Here is an 18,399-nt window from a genome sequence, read left to right as displayed (position 1 = left end):
GCCTTCCTGCTACACAGTTCCTGAAAACCTGCTTTGGCCCTTGCTGTTCATGTTGCAGCGTGATCGCTAGCTTGTTCCCTTGCTATTTCAGCTCTCCACTATAAAGTTTAAAACAGTTTCTCTGTGGTCCTGCATCATCAGGTGGGTGGGAATCGATACATTTACCCTCCCTTTTTAAAAAGCCTTAAGTGTCCTAGGGAATTCATACGATCTTTATGAGTCTAGTGACCAGATTTTAGAGCCATTCTAAACAGGGCTCCAGTGTTAAGAGTTTTATGAATGGAAGGATTTGTTACTAGTCACAACGACTCCAGGGCTTGAGGAGAGCAAGCTTCACATCCAGGCTGAATTATTCTACCTAAGCTGCAGGTAAGAATATGCAGTTCCCAGCCATGTTCTGGCTCTTTCAAAGATGACATCTTCAATACCTGGGGTGCAGACCCACCTGACCCCTCATAGTACTCTGTTCTCACATTTATTGCCTTGCCATACATCACAAGTTCAATCTCAGGGAGAGGATTCCTAACCTTCATTGTGGCGTGGTCTAAACCATGGATTGGAATGTTCCCTCGGGTTTTGTTCCATTTGAATTTGCTAGGAATGCCATGCTTCCTCTCAGGGGAAGTGTGTCTGCATAATGGCCTCACTGTGCTGGGCTTCACCCTCCCCAGGCAGGCCTTCAGCTTGAAGGTCATGCTAAGGCCCATTTGGACCCAGGTATGCCAGCTCTGGTAGCCATCTGAGATCTGTTTCTGTCTAAGGGGGTGGTAGGGCAGCCCCCCAGTATTTTCTGCACACTCCTTGGGGTTGTCAAGTTTTGTTTTCTTTTCAAATAAGGCGTTCTTTCTTTGACACTGCTTTGTAGCTCCGGTTCAGGATACGGTTTGTTAATAACACCAACTATTTCCATTTGATTCCTCCCCCTTTTTCCTATAGAAAGTGATTTTTTAGGATGTCTCACTGCTCCACTTTGTCCCAGCTTGTTGCTGACACCCAATAAATGTCAAAGAACGCTGTCCTGTAGTTCCTGCATGCTCTTTAGGTGTTCCGAAAAGAATAGCCCTTTATTCGCATTGTTGGATGGGGTATTTTTCCACTTGTTAGTTGAAAATGACGTTGGGGTCAGGTTTACCCATTATAGGCCTTTATGGCTGTGTTTCTATATTAAGACATGCTTCATGTTTAAGTTGCTTGGGAAAATGCTAAATTAAGTGAATATGCCGTGTAGAGAATGGTTCACAATGCGTGCTCTAAAAGGTTATGTTTCACCTGAATGTGGTTGAATGCCATGTCTCTGTTAGAAAGGAAGCTGTGGCACTTTTCTAGGTCAGGATGGCAGATGCTCACAGTTGATGGAACTTTAGCAGGTCCGCATGCATCACAACATTAGAAGTGAAATGTTACATAGGAACTCTGTGCAGTTATGACTGTGTAGGGATGCAAGGCCCCTGGTGAAATGGTTTTTATTCTGCTGTTCCTGAAACGATGCTTAGGCACTACTTTCTGCTTCAGAGTGTTGTTTATTGTTCGTAGTCTGATTGAAGATAAGTTTTCTGAGTCAGATGAAAATTCATTCTGTAGCCATTCCAGAAACCCACACTGAGAAATGAGATGGTGTGTTACCATACTTTCCCCACGGAGGGTGGGCAGGTGGGTCATCCTTCCAGTAGGGATGCTCGTAATCCTCTCTAACTACGAGTATCTGGTGGAAGAAACAGTGCATTAGTTTGAGTAGAAACTCTTAATAACTATCAATGATATAAAGAATGTATGCGTTATAAAGACCCATATAGTTCTTTGTACTCTTTCTATAACTTCATGGCATTTCCCTGGCTTGGAATATATGAATACACACACACACACACACACACACACACACACACACACACACACACACACACCCTTGGAATATATGAACACACACACACACACAAACATGCACACACACACACCAAGCATGAGACCATCTGACCTGTGACGTCCCCTCCAGGAGAGAACACTAGCACATTGGCAGTAGTCAGGTGTCAGCAGTGACCCTACAAGAAATATCAGCCGTGTGTTTAAGAGCTGAAGAGCCTGAGTAGACATTTTAACAGGTGGCACTTCTTTCTGATTTTAAGACAAATGACATGAAAATGTAATTAAAATATTGTCCAGGTTTTGAAACTACCTTCATCACACTTCATCACATGGCTACTGTCCATGGAGAGGCTGCTTACCTGGAGTACTGATTTGCTCTTAGGGCTCAGTGCAGTTCCTGGCGGTTTGAGAGTTCAATAGCATGAAGTCCTCTCCTGTTATATGGAGAAGACACAAATGTTACCACTTGCTAATAAAGAAGGATTCTGTCAGTCAATCTAAAAGCCCAGACAGAACCACAGGCTTAGGACACTGAAAACCGAAATATTGCTTTGCACTCTGATAGGGGGTATCCTTGCACTCTGATAGGGGGTATAATAGTTTGAAGATAAAGGGAAATCTTTCCTTTAAAGTAAGAACTTGGGCATTATCAGTACATACCATGTAACTGATGTTCAAATCAGAACAAAATCCCAAGATAGTGCCCTTTAAAAAAATCTTCAGAGTATAGACATAAATTGTCTCAATCCTGTTCAGATCATTTTACTTCCTTTATTCAAAAATTCTCTGTAAATATTAACATCTAGATAATGCAATATAAAAATTTCTTGTTTAAATCTAATCAGGTACCAAACCTAAGGTTTTCCTGTCCCACTCCCACAGTGCTGGGAATTGAACCCAGGGCCTTGTACATGTTAGGCAAGTGCTCTGTACCACTGAGATACACTCCCAGTCCTGAGGTTTCCTTTTATTTTATTTTATTTTATTTTTAATTTTGAAGGAGATCCAAAAGACAGAATTTTCATTCTCTCATTCTGGATTTTCCCTTCTACTCTCTGCTGTGACAGTCAAATTCACATGGGTCAGAGGTCTTTGCCGACTGTCTGGTTGTGAATGTTGTGAATGGCAACATTGATTTCACTCAACCTTAGAAAGATAAACTATATTTTCTCTTGCTGCGGAGTTAGATGTGTGGCAAATCAGTGAATGACCATTTTATACCCCCAAGCCATATGGTTTTGTCAGCCCCACACTGCAGCACAGCTGTGTTCAAGTGCACTCTGGTCCTGTGCATCATGAGAGTTTTGCAGCTTTGGCTACCGTAAGAATTAATTCTCTTTAGGAGTGATTCTGGTTGTGAAATTGCATCATTAGGAAATCCTAGGTGCTACAGAAGTGGGGGGAAGGGATTTTCAAAGGGGAGCCTTGAGAGAGATGTAGTTAGAGAACCAAAATTAACTGCCCCTTGATTTATTTCATTCACCAACTTCCTAAGACAAAAATCAAATATGATCTGATGATACTTTTGTGAACCAAGCCAGTGACAATTGATTTCACAGCTATAATAAATTCTCATGAAAAGCTCCATAATTGCTTGAGTATGAAATGTCTGTGGCTTGAAGCAATCAATTTAAATTCTTCTCTTATTGGTTTTCAAATTAAAGTCTAAAATGAAATAGGAGCATGATCTTCTACTTGGATAACTGTTTCTGCCTTTACTGGCAGGGAGAATAGTAAGTTTGTGCTTTAGGGCTTTCTGAAATGTCATCAAAATGCTTTGGAAGGATTCTTCGTGCCTGAGACACCTATGTGTAGTCTTGTATGTATTTTTCTAGGGAAATGAGCATTGTTTTCCTCCACAGCCTTTAATGTTTGAAACAAAAGAACTGATAGAATCAATCAGCAATTTAGAATCAGTCCCTTTCTCCCAAGGACTTAGAATAGTGTTGTGTCTTATGCTGCTGGGGATTTAGGTCAAATTGTCTAAGGCTCTGCTGTTCAGAGGGTTTTTGTCCAAAGGCTATCATGCATGAGCCCCAACACGGCTGTGAAGTCAACACGGCTGTGAAGTTTAAGATCAAAAAGAAATGATGTCCTATACAGCAAGTTGCTTTTCTTCTAGGGTTTCAGAATATGTAGCCCTCTCCCGACCTGCTTCCCAGAATGATTTGCTGATGGGCAACCCCCTCTTACACCCCCACTATCTTCTTCAAACAAATACTGTGGCTTGGGACTGGAGTGTCCCTCCACTCAGGAAGCATAAAACAGCACCAGCCAATGTGTATTAATGATAGGGCAACAATCACTACTTGTACACATGCTCCAGAATAATATATGAGTGGTTCTAAAACACAGTCTTGACACGGGCCCATGTCACCAGAAACTTCAAGAAAAAGTCCAGCAGAGGATCATCTGACCTTGAAAGAGATTGGTATGAAGGATCAATCTTTAAACATGTGACTGACTGTTCATAAATAAGATTGGATTTCTGAATTAAAGATTTAGCTTTTTCTTCTTGAAGACTCATGAGTCATTCTAAAGGAAAGGGAAGGGGGTCAAGGTCTGAACTGGCTTCTCTTAGGCTTTTATTTGAAATAGAATTCATTCTGGTTATTTCCAAAAAGGAGAGCTCTAAAAGATCTTGTGTGTAGGAGCTTCCATCAGGCAGTGTGGCATCCCCAGACTGAGGCCACCAGAGAGGTGACCGAGGGGTCAGGTGTTTGAGTCAGTGCTCGTAGCAAAGAGTTTCTTCAGAAGTGAATGGTAGGATTTGAAAAGTTCCCTAGCTAGGTCTAACCTGAAGAAATTATTTACATACCCCAAGTCCTTTGGCAGTCTCGGAAGGTCCCCCAACTCAGGGCATATTTTAGTGACAATTGGAATATTCAAGCTTTTAGGGATGACCTGCAGAACACTGTTAAACAGTCTGCCTGTCAAAGAGAATAAAATGGTATCAAACAGTAGGATAAGAATAAAAAGTCCAAAAAGGATGAATCTTCAAGCCTGCTGCTATTAAAATCCATTGGCAAATGAATAATGGGTCCACAGCCCTCACAGGCAGACACAATGTTTCTTCACATCACCAATGTGACCATATACTGCCCTGCATTACTAAAGCAGACACTTGCCCAGGACTCTTCAGTGTGGAAAGAATAAACAGGCTTTAATTCAGAGTCATACTTGGATACGCATGGCTGTGTGAGAATCACTGGGTGACCCACAAACTCATTGTAAGTCCAACTTTAAAAACAGCAATTTGTAAGGCAGAATTCTCTTCCATGACTTAACATTTCATATGTACTCTATTTTATTTTCTGTCAGCTACTTTATGGTAATGTCAACATATTCAGAAAGAATGTTCTTGGAGGCCATACCTTCTGAGGAAAAAAAAAGCTGTGGAAATCCCAACCATATATCTTGCTTAAATGATAGTATTCGACTTCAGTTTGCTGCATTCTGGGGAAACTCCTGGCATGTGTAATTAATTTTAATTAACACAGAGAGCCCCAGCAAAGGGAACTGACATGGCACACACTTCGGTAGAAAATGTTAGTCACACTTTGTGTTAACTCCAAACAGATGCATGGTTTCATAAAGAAAATATTTACAAAGTCTAGCTGTAGTGAGTGTTTTCCCCTTTCTTTTCTTTTTCTGATCTTTAAACTGCCTGTGTTTATTTCTTGGATTCTAGGGAAAGGGTTCTGTATATTCAGGAAGACGTTGCCCCAAAATATGACAGTGAAGGGTAGTTTTCATTATTCAGATCTCACTGCTTTTACTTTCAGTGTCTATGTTAAGTCCGTATCTCACTACAGTTGTTTACAGGCCTAAGTATAACTGATGTGGGGTTTATAAAATTAGATAATAAACTGGAGTATTTTGAATACTATAAAATGGTTTTGCTTTAGAGAATATTAAGTGCTTGCAGTGTGTGTGTCTAAGTCTGTATATGTGCATGTGTGTACATGTGTGTGTGGTGTATATGTGTGTGTAGTGTGTATGTGTGGTACGTGTGTATGTGTGTGGTGTGTGTACACATGTGTGTGGTATGTGTATGTGTTTGTGTCCAGTATGTATGTGTGTGTGTTTTACACCAGTAAACTCATTTAGATCTCTCAGTGTGTTTGATGCTTATGGGAAGATTAAAAATAAGATCTATATCAATAACTCCTCAGTTTTTGGTCTGGGCACCCTTTCTCACTCAAAATTTATTAATGACCCCAGAAAGCTTTTGTGTATATTTTATGACTTGTATCAGGAACTTTGTGAGTCTACTGACTTCATATTGTCACTTGAAATTGACTTTTGCACATAGTAGGAACATTTCCCAGCAGACTTCGTAGATTAGTAGATGCTAATCTCAGCAAGTCAGTTGACACACATCTGTCAGCTTGCCATCAGTTAGAGCCATTATTAGGAAATAAAAATGAGAAAAATTTAAAATACTTATTAATTCACTTAAGAGTAGCCATTTTATGTTAACACAAATAGTATGTTTTTAATGGAAAAATACTTTTAAAATTAGTGAGAAAAGTGGCATTGTTTTTACAATCCTGGAAACCTCTTTAATGTGTGGCTTAATGTAACACAGCTGGATTCTTGTATCTGATTCTGCTTTCAATCTGTTACAATATGTTGTTTTGGTTGAAATATATGGAGAAAATCTGGCTTGATATAAATCTATACTTGGAAAGTGAAAGAGTATTTTAATAACTTTTCCAGATAATTGTGGGTTTTCCACTTTGATACTGCACCAAAACTCAACAAGTAGTACTTTCTCAAGTTAGGAGCACTGGAGTTTGAGATTCCCTCAGTTAACTCTGCTGTGCTGGCTGCATCCATCATCTACTGTGCAGTCTAAGTGGGGGCTTCACTTTGGAGTGATTTTCTAATTTCATATACAGCTGTCACTTGGAAAACACTGGCACACCTGTTTATAAATGCCTTCCAAGTGTTTATACATTGTGCTATACTGTATTTAAGAATTGTATTCATTCTTATCATGACCAATCTCACCGGTATCAGGGAAGCTGTCGAGCTGTGGTGGCAGCTATCAGGTTTCCAATGTTTTAATGCCAAACCTTATCACCGGCCACAGATGGTGTTGGGCATTTTCCTTCAGAAAACAGGCTCTTTTTGTTTATTTTTAAAATAATGACTGCCTGTCCCAAATTCAAGTTTTAAAAACCATGGATGGACTGTTAGTATTTCAAACAAAACTGGGATCTTACCAGTAAAGTAGCTACTTCAGTTGAGTCCCACAGGTACCTTCCAGGGGACAACTGGAGTGCAGGAGTACTTATACACATGACCCATTTTGTGAAATTTAACATCAAATTTAATCTACAGGACAGATTAACATATCAGTCTACACATATGATTTCATACCCTAACTTAACTGAATTATTATCAGGAATATGTTGATATATTCCAATTTAATCTATTGATTTGATAGTGGTAAACTTTTCCTCAGAATATCCGTAAGCAAAACTGGGATAGCTCTGTGATATGTCTTGACTCATGCTCCAGCATCCACGGCTTTGCAGCGTCAATGTTACTATATTTGTTGTACAATAAGGCATCAATTTTTTAAAATCTACACTTTGAATGTAGGATTTGTGAGTTTTGATGAACTCTCTCATCCATAGAGATCTTCCAGCATTATTAGTACTGACACCAGACAACGACAAGCAGAACAAACGGTGGCCCTTTGGATTGGTTCACTTTCAAGTGAAAGTACAATGCTGCAAGTCACATTTTAACTTGTGTGTTATGGTAGCAACAAGGGTCTAATTAGAAAACTCAAACTATGTCATTAGAAAGTGATGACGACTTCTTCCTATTGGCAGACTCTTAGCCACCTGACAGCGCTTCCTCGGGATGTCAGTTGCAGTGGGCACCCTTGGGCTCCATTCATTCCTCCGGCCTATCTCTTAAGCTGCTTCCCTAGATAGCACTTCCATTTCTACTTTGCCAAGCTCTAACAAGGCACGTTTGTCATTCAGATGACATGGCTGTTTCTGAAGTATCTGATTGCTTTATAAAATGATCGTTAATGATTGGTTTCAAAGTGATCCTACCATTTAACGGGTATTATAGTGATGTTCAGTTGCATAAGACAGGGTAAATTAAAGGCTCTGTGAATCCAAGAGATTCACAAGGTAACCTTGGTCTTAGTTTTAGACTGGTGGGTTAGTCCTCTTGCTCTTGTATTATATTCTTTTCTCTTCAGAAGTAGAGATACTTTAGGTGACTTGGTCTCCTTCTTTTCAGCATCATTGGGGGAAGCTGTGGTCATCCAGGGTAGAGAAAATTAGTCTTCACATTATCTTCCTATTTTTAAATCATTGAGACATCTTTAAAAAATAAGAAACAAGCAATTTTTATAAAAATTTAAAGAGTGGGAATTTTAAGTTGAAGTAATGCAAAAACAAGACAAGAACAAATGCACAAGGGAACTTGTAGAATTTCCCATGATTTCTTAGATGATAATGAAGTATAAAAGTCATGGAGAGTACAATAAAAGTAGCTGTGAAAAACAACAGAAATAGAGAGGACAAATGAGTCAGTCTCTAACAATGGCTGCCATTACCAAGTCTAGACCACCTGAGAGTATGGAAGTTGACTTCCCATTGATTGGTCAAGTGATGACATATAACTTTTAGAAAACACCCTTGTATACTTAAACAAGATGAAAGTGAAAAACCAAGCTAATCTGATGAAAATTCCCTTGACCTTGAAAACCCTTGAAAAGGCTTTGGAAAGTCCTGGAAGAGTCAAAGGACTGTTACTTTGCATTACTATGAAGTGGCACTTAGGCAATACATGACATAATGAATTTATGTCACATCAGTTTAACAATTATTTTCATGTCTTTAAGGGACATGAAACCTATTGCATAAGTTGGTCTGGTTTTATTTCTCTTGGTTTTGAAAAATTAAGAATGCATTGGTTACCAAATTGGACTTATAATGTCCCCGACATGCTGTCTTAAAGCACATGGTGAAGATGAAACACATCTGGAAGGTCAAATTCATTTCAGGCAAGGTCATAGAGGGGTTTGTCTTAGCAACCAAAAGCTGCCATTCAGCCCCTCCCACTCATCCCCAGACAAAAGAACCAAACGGTGATAGATGCTACAGAGCATTTGTTTCCTCTCTCATTTACCATTTCTCTTTGAGTTGTGGTACAGATGAAGGTGGGTGCGAGGGGGAGAAATTGTCAAAAAGATGCTAGTGTGTTGAAAAGGATGTGGGGAAAGAAAGATGCGACTATAGTGATGATGGCTGCTCATCACCAAGAAGATTGCATTCCCTGGACTTGAATTCCATCCAGAGGGAAAGAGAACAGGCCTGAATCCCAGTGAGACACTACCTCAGTAGGAAAGGGCAAAGATATCATGTCTATCTTCCCCTCCCTTCTTCATCCCCCCATTTCCCTCTCCTTTCCTCCATCCTCTCCCCTCTCTTTTCCTCTCTGCTTTTTCCCCTCCTTCCTTCTCCTCTACTCTGATAAGTCTGATGAGTCATGAAAGACAGGAAATATTGAGCTCTTATTGAATGGACTTATACATTTCATATATATATATATATGTACATATATATATATATATGGTTATTTGGTTAATATCCTTCATTATAAATCAAAATCATCTAGAATTTATGATAGTTGCCCTAAAGTCCTACATTTTCAAACTTCATGTGGTAAAAGATAGTTTTTTTATAATTTTCAATATTCGTGGTCCTACTGTACACTCAAGTATGTATTTTGAAGTGCATAAACTCACCTACGAGGTTAAAACACCCAAACTGGTCTACACCCTACCAATGTGATGACTAGTCCATTGATCATGGCATGAATGTCATAGAGGCGTCAAATTACCATAAGAAGTTTCTAAGAACTAATTCTCAGGTTTGTACTCACATCATTTTAGACAAATGGGCAAGCAGTTCTGGGACATGATGGATTGCTCTGACATTGGTTGTCACAAATATAAGGCTGAATTTGTAAACCACACTGCCCAGTTGAGATTAACTATCCTTAGCCACTATGACCTTCTACATGCACAAGTGAGCTAGATGCACTAGTTACAGTAGTGTGGGCTTCACAGGTAGAATCACTCAAATAAGATACTGTATCTTCCTATAACAGACAGAATTATGTTAAATTATTGGGTAGAGCTAAAGAGTATAATGAAATCAGATTCAATTGCACCCCTGCTTTAAGTGAAATTCTCATCTACATGACCATAGAATAATAACACTAATTCTCATAGTTTGTCATTAAAATTATTTTATCAGTACTTATTTTCAACTGAATTTCATCTTCTTATGATCCATGGAAAACACTTGCATTTTACTGTTGTAATAATGTCAAGCCCCTTCATGAATGAGAACAAAATAAGAAAGGTGCAGTTGCTAATATCTCAGCATTCCTGTTCTAGACCCATCTCGCCCTGCTGATGTCTTATCATGGAACAACTAGTGTTTCCTCTCCAGAGCTTGGCTGGTCTGAAACTCTTGGAAGCAAACACTGGTTTCCAACTCAAGGAAATCCAGAGAGCACAGTCAAGGCAAAGGAACAGAGAAAGCAACCATTGGTGCTGTTCTCGGGGCCACCTGCCTCCTATGAGACCATGTACTGTGTATTATGCCAATCATCTATTACTGCAGTTTACATCTCCTACACACTTCTCAATGGATATTTCCTGGAACCATTTTATGTTTACCCTGGCATAAATTATGGAAGTCCTGAAAGTTGTCCAATGGTGATGAAGGGTCCACCTTCTTTATGATTGTTCCAGAGAGCTGAGTTAGTGATGTGTTAAAAAAAAAAAAAAAAAAAAGAGTCAGAAAAGAAAGAACCAGTTCTCTATCAGAAAGGGGCTTATGATCATTCAGGCAGTACGTGTGCTATTATTTTATTTTTTATTAGAGCCTTTCAAAAATGGAATAGGCAACTCGTGAGCTAGTCAGCCTCTTTCACAAGAACATTGTGAGAATGAGTTGGCTAGCACATCATGGGGAGGGCATAATCATAACTTATCTTTACTCTTAAAAATAACTAGTACACTATTAATAATTATTTAGGATAGCATGTGATATTATACCAGGGCTGTCTGGGCAAAATAGAGTGAGCAATTAGTCCTTATTGTGGTTCTGACTTGTGTAAATTTTATGGCACACACTCACTTGAAAATATGAACCTGTTTTAACTCAAAACCAGTTCACCACAATTTTTATAGCTTATTTTGCTAATGTTTCCTAATCTAGGTGAAGCCAGAAATATATTATTATAATGTACTATATTCCAAATTCTATTTGATAAGATTTACACATAAATTTTGTTGTAATTCTTTTACGTTTTGCAACACAGAGATTGTATTAATCACAGAAAATATCTTGTGACATGCATTTGTATGTATGAATGGTGTGTGTGTACACCCACTTCCAACTGGCATCCAGGAGAGGCCATGCTTGAGTGTGTCGTCATCATTATTGTTATCAATACTTTCAACTTGTCCCCGGGATTCTTCATATGAACCAAATGGTCAAAGTATTTTCCAAATTAGAAGTGAAGAATCTCATTCCATATCTGATACCCTGGTGTCAGTTATAACAAAGACTGTGAAAACTAAAAATAAGTTGAAAGGCAATCGTTTCTTTCATGAGAAAGCGTGCCTTACTATTCTGCCAGCTGTCTGGGAAGCTCCACACATGTGACGGCAAAGAGCAGCAGAGGGACAACTCCAGGCTCAAGATTTTTAGGTCCTGGCCAAAGTTTCTCAGTAAATCTGATTTGTTATGGAATTCGAAGAATCCGTTGTTGTATTAGTTACATTAGCCCTGCTGTGGTCGTAACACACAACAGAAACAACTTGGGGTCGGGGAGGGTTGGCTCACAGTTTCAGAGGGTTGAGTCATCATGGCAAATGAACACAAGTTGGAAAACTCAGTTCACAGCAGTCGGGCCGTGGGTGGGAGGATGCTCGCTTGCCCTGACAGACCAGGAACCAGGGAGTGAGGCAGGCACCAAAAGCTGGAAAAGCGTCCACAGTCCTCCGTCAGCCTGTCCCCACTTCTTAAAGGTTCCACAGCCTTCAAAAACAGTGTCACCAGCAAGGAACAAACATTCAAAGCATGAGCTTCTGGGGGGTATTTCAAACTAAAAACATTTCTTTTTTTTTTTAAATGGTTTGGAAATTATCTTGGAGAAAATAAATAAGTTGGAGGTGAAAATTATCCAACATCTGAGAACTTGACTGACTTACCACTTATATTTTAGGCTATACAGTCAGGCATAATATAGCCAGTAAATGCTCTTTTCCCTCTGCATTTATGGCTTGTAGTGGACCGGAAAGAGAGGGATCTGCCTGTCAGTGATGTACTATAACAAATGAGGTTTCTTAAGTTCCCAATTTCCTAGAATCCTAGTGCTCAGACCCAATCTTAACATCTGTGTAAATAATCAGAAATACATCACACAAACAGCAGCTCTGCAGCTCAGACTCACGTGGGTAGTGAAAACAGTGCCTCGAAGATTTCACGGGACTTTAGTAGTAATTAGGAAAATTGCAGAGTAATTGCAAAGAGGAAAACATGAGGCGCCCTGTGAGTTTTGTGGAAAGTGATCCAAACTCTTTTTATAGACCCTTGGATGCTGGTCAAGTGTGGTGTGTGAAAAGGACTCTGGAGTCTCCACAGGGTAGTCCTAAGAGAATCTAAGTAATGTGCTGATGTGGTCAGATAGACAACATTAGGAATAGAAAACCCCTAGTTCTGTACAAAAAAAAAAAAAAAAAAAAAAAAAAAACAAAAAACCTGTATTTTCAACCCAGGACATGGAGCATTAAAGATTTCCTAGTCGATTGCAAAATAATTAATAATAATCAAAAGAGATCCTACATAAGCTCATCAGAGATAATCAATATAATAAGAGAATTCCTTTTTGTGTTCTTAGCAGAAAAATTAGAATGGCTCATTCTGAAAAGACGAGGTGTTCTTAACATGCTAATGTCACTGGATCAATCAACAGTGGTTTACCACCGCTACACACACACACACACACACACACACACACACACACACACACACACACGAGATTGTAAACGACTAGGAGAAAACTTACCTCGGATAAAAATAGAGGCCATACTGAAGTTCTGCTGATTATGGACTTAGATTACATTGGGCTGGGAGGTGGTATAGATATCACCATGCAGTTTGTATGAAATGATGATTGGAGTCCAAGACGGCCTGCTACTGAAGCAAAGCATTTCTGAGCTGAGAGACTGATGCCAAGGAAAACCTCTTGACCTTCCCTGATATTGCCATTTTATCTCTCAGACGTAGAATATAATAGTGATCCCTAGACTGATGTAGAATTATACAATTTTGTAGTTCATTCAAAGAACTAAAGAATTAAAATGGACAAGGGGTTCATAATGAATCGTGTACAACCTATTTTCCTTCCGTATGAAATATTACTTTTTCCAAAGTCAATATTTCTAGTAAAAAAAAATTACAGATGCTAAGTATTGACTATAGATTATGATCTATAGCAGACCTTACTGTTCTGAGTTGCCTTCAGGGTGGTGCTTACCACACCACTCACTCTCCCACAAGCCACAGGAGTGTCTGTGATTCACTAGCCCTTTTCCTCATGAACAGCCCTCCTGCACCCTGCCTTCAGTGACAGTCAGGAGTCACAGCATGTGACTTGTTGCATAAGCATTCTGTCTAAGCCTGTGTCCCCGCTGAACACTGACTTCCCGCCTTTCAAGTCCTGCAATGTTTCTATAATAAAGCCAGCACATGCTGACTAGAGGGGAACCCAGCAGACCACAGGGATCGCTTTAATTTGGAGGTTAAAATGTTCTTTCCCTGGTAGTCTCTGTTGTCACTGTGACTTTTCCCAGGAAATGAGATCAGTCTGCCTCTGCTTAACCCATGGAGTCAGGCCAGTTTTTCCTTTTCCTATTTCTTTTTTTCTCTCTGTTGCTAAAATTTGCTTTGCTTATTTTCACTAGCAAACTAGTTTTATAAACATTACCATGCCACATGGTAGGTCACTTTCCTCCCTTTAGTGAGGAAATGAAGGGATGTTATGAAAGGTTAGGGGCTTTGTCACCTTAAGAAGGTACAATTTCTTTGTGAGAAGGCTTGGGCCTCACATGGTGTTAAGCTGATAGGGATATTTTAATGTCCTTCTTAATATATAATGTTTGTAGTAAAAGCTTATACATTTGCAATATACAAACTTAAAAAGTGTTTAGCTGAGAAGGTCGTAGAATATTCTACCCAGCGCATGGGGTTTTACATATGGGCATACGTAGAGTCTGCTAGTAAATACATGTCTGCTCTCAAATAATTCCCACATCAGCAGAAGTTAACTAGCAAACACATGGGCTTGGACATTTTCATTGTCGCTGTTGGTCTTAGCTCTAAGTTGGATCTCATATACCCTTGTGAGCAGTGTTGTCATAGAAACACTAAGAGACTATTCGCCCTACATCAGAGTGCCAGTGGTCTCACATATACCCAGCTAGCTCTGATAGTGTATTGGTATCCATGGTGTAATATATGAGATGTCTCAGGATCTAAGTTTCTTGCTCCTATGCATTAAAACTGTATCCTATTTCCTACCTGTTTAGCCCAGTTTAACTCTGAACCCTGGATTCCACACCTAGATATAGTTCTCCTGCATTCTTTGAGTTACTCAGACCAAATACATCCAGGTCCTTCTTGAGTCCACTCTTTTCTTCACATTCCACAGTCAGTTGCTCATAAATGTGTGCTGGCTGTCCTTTCAAGTGTTTGCTTAGTAATCAACTTTGTCTTTTCATCCCCTCTACCTCATTCTACTCCTCTCTAGCCGAGTGCTTTCTCTATTCTCTGCGCTCCGCAATCACGATGCTTTTCATGCAACAATCACAGAGATGTTTCCAGAGTGCACATGACACACAGCTCCCTGTTATCACACAGCTCTCTGCTTAAATCCCTGCCAGCTCTCTGCACCAAGCACCACACAAAAGCATGTATGCCTTCTCCATCTGCTTCTCTGAGCTCAGTTCTAACTACTGCGTGTTTCTCCCTACTCCGGGGGCACCTTCCCCCTTTCTTTCCTGGATATGCTGACTTGCCTCTGTCTGCAGACTTTTCTAATTGTCAGGAATGTTCTTTCTTAAAACCTTCAAGGCTTGTACCCTCTCCCTTCAATCCATGTCTCTTTTCAAATGTCGCTAGTAAGAATCTCCAACATTATGTTCTCTTACTCTACGTTATTCATAACACTGAGTACTTATTAATACATTTATGCCGTTTTGTTTCTTCATTCTTATATCAGTGCCTGGTGCAGTGCTTAAAATGTAGTAGCTACTCAAGAATAAATAAACAGATGCAGAAATAAACATTGCTATCTTGGAGTAGCTTCTTAATGGATTTTACCCTCTTAATCTTAAGTTTCTGCCAACATTTTTTAAAAGATAAGCTATGTTGTGTGATGATATTTCTTAAAAAACAGTAGTAAATACTTATATAGTACTTCATGCTTTACATCACACTTTTACATACATATGTGTGTTAAATGTTCAATAAGTCATCCCAAAAGATATCCTGGTTAATAATAGGTAACAAGAAAATATCCATGAAATCATATAAGGAAAGTCATTGAAACTCAAAATTATGAATATTAACAGTATCTATGTTTTATGTACACATAATGAGGAAGAGGGAATGAGACAAAGAGGAAGAGAGGCAGAGCTAGAAGGAATAGTTCAGGCCGAACTTCAGCAATTAAGTTTAGAGCTCTGGAGATTGGAGTAGGGGAAGCCATGGCTAGGTTAAAAAAAAAAAAAGTGAATTTGGGAAATAGCAAGTTTGGCTGTTATGGAAAGAATCTATTAAAACTGAAAATTATTAGAAATGAATGTAGTGATTGTCGGGGGGTGACAATTGAAAGAGTAAGACCACAGTATCACAGTATGGGAAAATTTAAAGCTACGGGATTGGAAGCCTCGCTAGGTTTTCAGAAGGGGCCGACAGCTCTATAGAGAACGTGTTTTTAATGAAATACAGTGTGAGCTGGAATGTAGGAAGCTGAGACACTCAAGAGAAGCCTGGGAGTTTGATGAAATGTTCTTAAGAGATAGAAATGGGATGCATTCCAGAACCAGCCATTTGAAATTGGTTTCTTTCCTACAAAGCTCACAAATTAACAACCATGACGCCAGTCTCAAGAAGAGAATCTCCAGAAAAGGCCTTTCCCAAAAGACATGATGTGACATGAGAGCCAGGGTCCCCATCTTCCTTAATGGACATGTGTTGGAAGCATGTTAAACTGGGTTGTAAGGCTGCACACTCCTACATCAGCTCTTTGCCCCTACAAACTCCTTCACAATCCAAACTGTTGACATATCATATCATTTAGCACCATGGATTATTTTGTAGAGAATAGTTATAAGTAACTATTAGATTTTAGATCTTTAGCAGCAAAGGTCATTTTAGGATTTTCTTTTTTTCACATTTAAAAAATCATAATATATGCTTTTATGTCATCTTTGGCTGACAATTTCATCTTCTTTATTATTTCTATTATCTGCCTTTTACGAGTCACTGTTCTTTTTTCTTTTTCTTTTTCTTTTTTTCTGGAGCTGTGGACCGAACCCAGGGCCTTGTGCTTGCTAGGCAAGTGCTCTACCACTGAGCTAAATCCCCAACCCCTCTTTTTTCTTTATTAAGATTTTTTTGTATTCATTTTACATACCAACCACAGATACCCCCTCATCCCTCCTCCCACTCCTTCCATGTATATCCCTCCAACCCACCCCACATCCCCTCTTCTGAAAAGGTAAGGCCTCCCATGGGGAGTCAGCAAAGCCTGGTACATTCAGTTGAGGCAGATCCTAGCCCCTCCCCACTGCATCAAGGCTGCATAAGGTGTCCCACTATAGGTAATGGGCTCCATAAAGCCCGCTCATGCACCAGGGATAGATCCTGATCCCACTACCAGGGGCTCCTTAAACAGACCAACCTACTCAACTGTCTCCCTTATGCAGAGGGCCTAGTCCAGTCCCATGGAGGCTCAACAGCTGTTGGTCTAAAGTTCTTGAGTTCCCACTAGCTTGGTTCAGTTGTCTCTGTAGATTTCCTTTTCATGATCTTGATGCCCCTAGCTCGTAGAATCCCTCTTCCCTCTCTTCGACTGGACCTCTAGAGCTTGGCCTAGATTTTCTTTTTCATTTTTTCCCTTAATTTTTATGTGCATTGGTGTTTTGCCACAGAACTGGAGGTACAGACAGTTGTGAGCTGCCATGTGGGTGCTGGGAATTGAACCCGGTTGCTCTCAAAGAGCATTCAGTACTCTTAACCATCGAGCCATCTCTCCAGTCCCCTGGATTTTCTTAATGATTCATACTGGTTGGCAGACCAAACTCCATCATTTGAAGTTCTGTTCCTCATGTGAGCATCTGTGTTTGACAATATTATACTTCTCTCTTGTTGATATCTTGAAACATAAAAATACTTTTTGGTGATCCAGGTTCTTTGATTTAAAGCTTCAGAACTATATAATGTCAAAATGGAAAGAGACCAAGAGATGTAACACTTCTCCTGTCAGCCAGACCATATATAAAATGTTAACAAGAGGATGAGCTAGCCTGTTTGCTTCCAAGACACTTTATCTCCACGTTTTAGCCAAGCTTGGGGAAGAGCAGAGAGGACCTAACGTTTGTGTGTGGGTGTATCCATTGCTTTTTTTCAGTGCTCTTCCTGCCTACCTCTTTACTCTTCTTCAGTTAAGTCCTTTAGAAACCACGCCTTGTGAGTTAGTATTCCCCCAGAATGTTGTTTGCACTTTAACAATACCCATCGCCAGACAGCATGCTAAATGCTTTGCATCTATTATTTCAAATCCTTATAACAACTCTTATGGATAACATATCACTACCTAATAGTGAGTTTCTGAGAACTTGAGAAATTTCATCCATACTCACAGACTAATTGGCACATAGTTAACAAGTATGGAGAGGGTTTGAACCGATGCCAAAGTGTGTTCTTTTCACTATATCACACTGATTCTGAAACCTAAAGCTCACAAGACTTAAAAGGATGAAAACCAGAAATAACCAGGTACTTAGTTAACTGGCTGGTGAAAATTTTGATAGTGGATAAGGATATTCCAGATGGGATCCAACCATTCATTCACTCCTCATTTCAAAAATTCCTCTGATTTCATCAGGAAGCATCCATTTTTAGACCTCTATGATACTAGCACTAGCAGGAGATTTTGAGGTTGCTCTTAAAAGTCCATGTCTTCCTCTCTCAGCCTCCCCAGTGCTGGGATTATAGATGTGTATCTTCACACCCTCTTCTATAGGTAATCTTCCTTGTCTTGTAACAGAAGTCCAAATAAAGACTCACATCTGCCCTAATTCAGGAGAGAATCAAGACAGCCTTCCTGCCCAGGCCTTTGCACAGCAGTTAGATCCAGGTCTCAGTTGTGATTGACCTGATTTTTATGACCTCCTCAGTTTCCTCCCCATAG

The 18,399-nt window shown here is 39.6% G+C and overlaps 1 protein-coding gene across 7 annotated transcripts in view; it reads left to right on the top strand.

Annotated features, from left to right (window-relative positions):
• The window catches only part of Dnm3 (dynamin 3), a 498,900-nt gene that overhangs the window by 362,893 nt on the left and 117,608 nt on the right, over positions 1 to 18,399 (top strand). The window lies entirely within an intron of this gene.

Source organism: Peromyscus californicus, unplaced genomic scaffold (genome assembly GCF_007827085.1).
Source record: "Peromyscus californicus insignis strain IS unplaced genomic scaffold, ASM782708v3 Scaffold_14__1_contigs__length_90479793_seg_2, whole genome shotgun sequence".
Taxonomy (NCBI): domain Eukaryota; kingdom Metazoa; phylum Chordata; class Mammalia; order Rodentia; family Cricetidae; genus Peromyscus; species Peromyscus californicus.
This window is presented reverse-complemented; position numbering and strand designations above follow the sequence as displayed.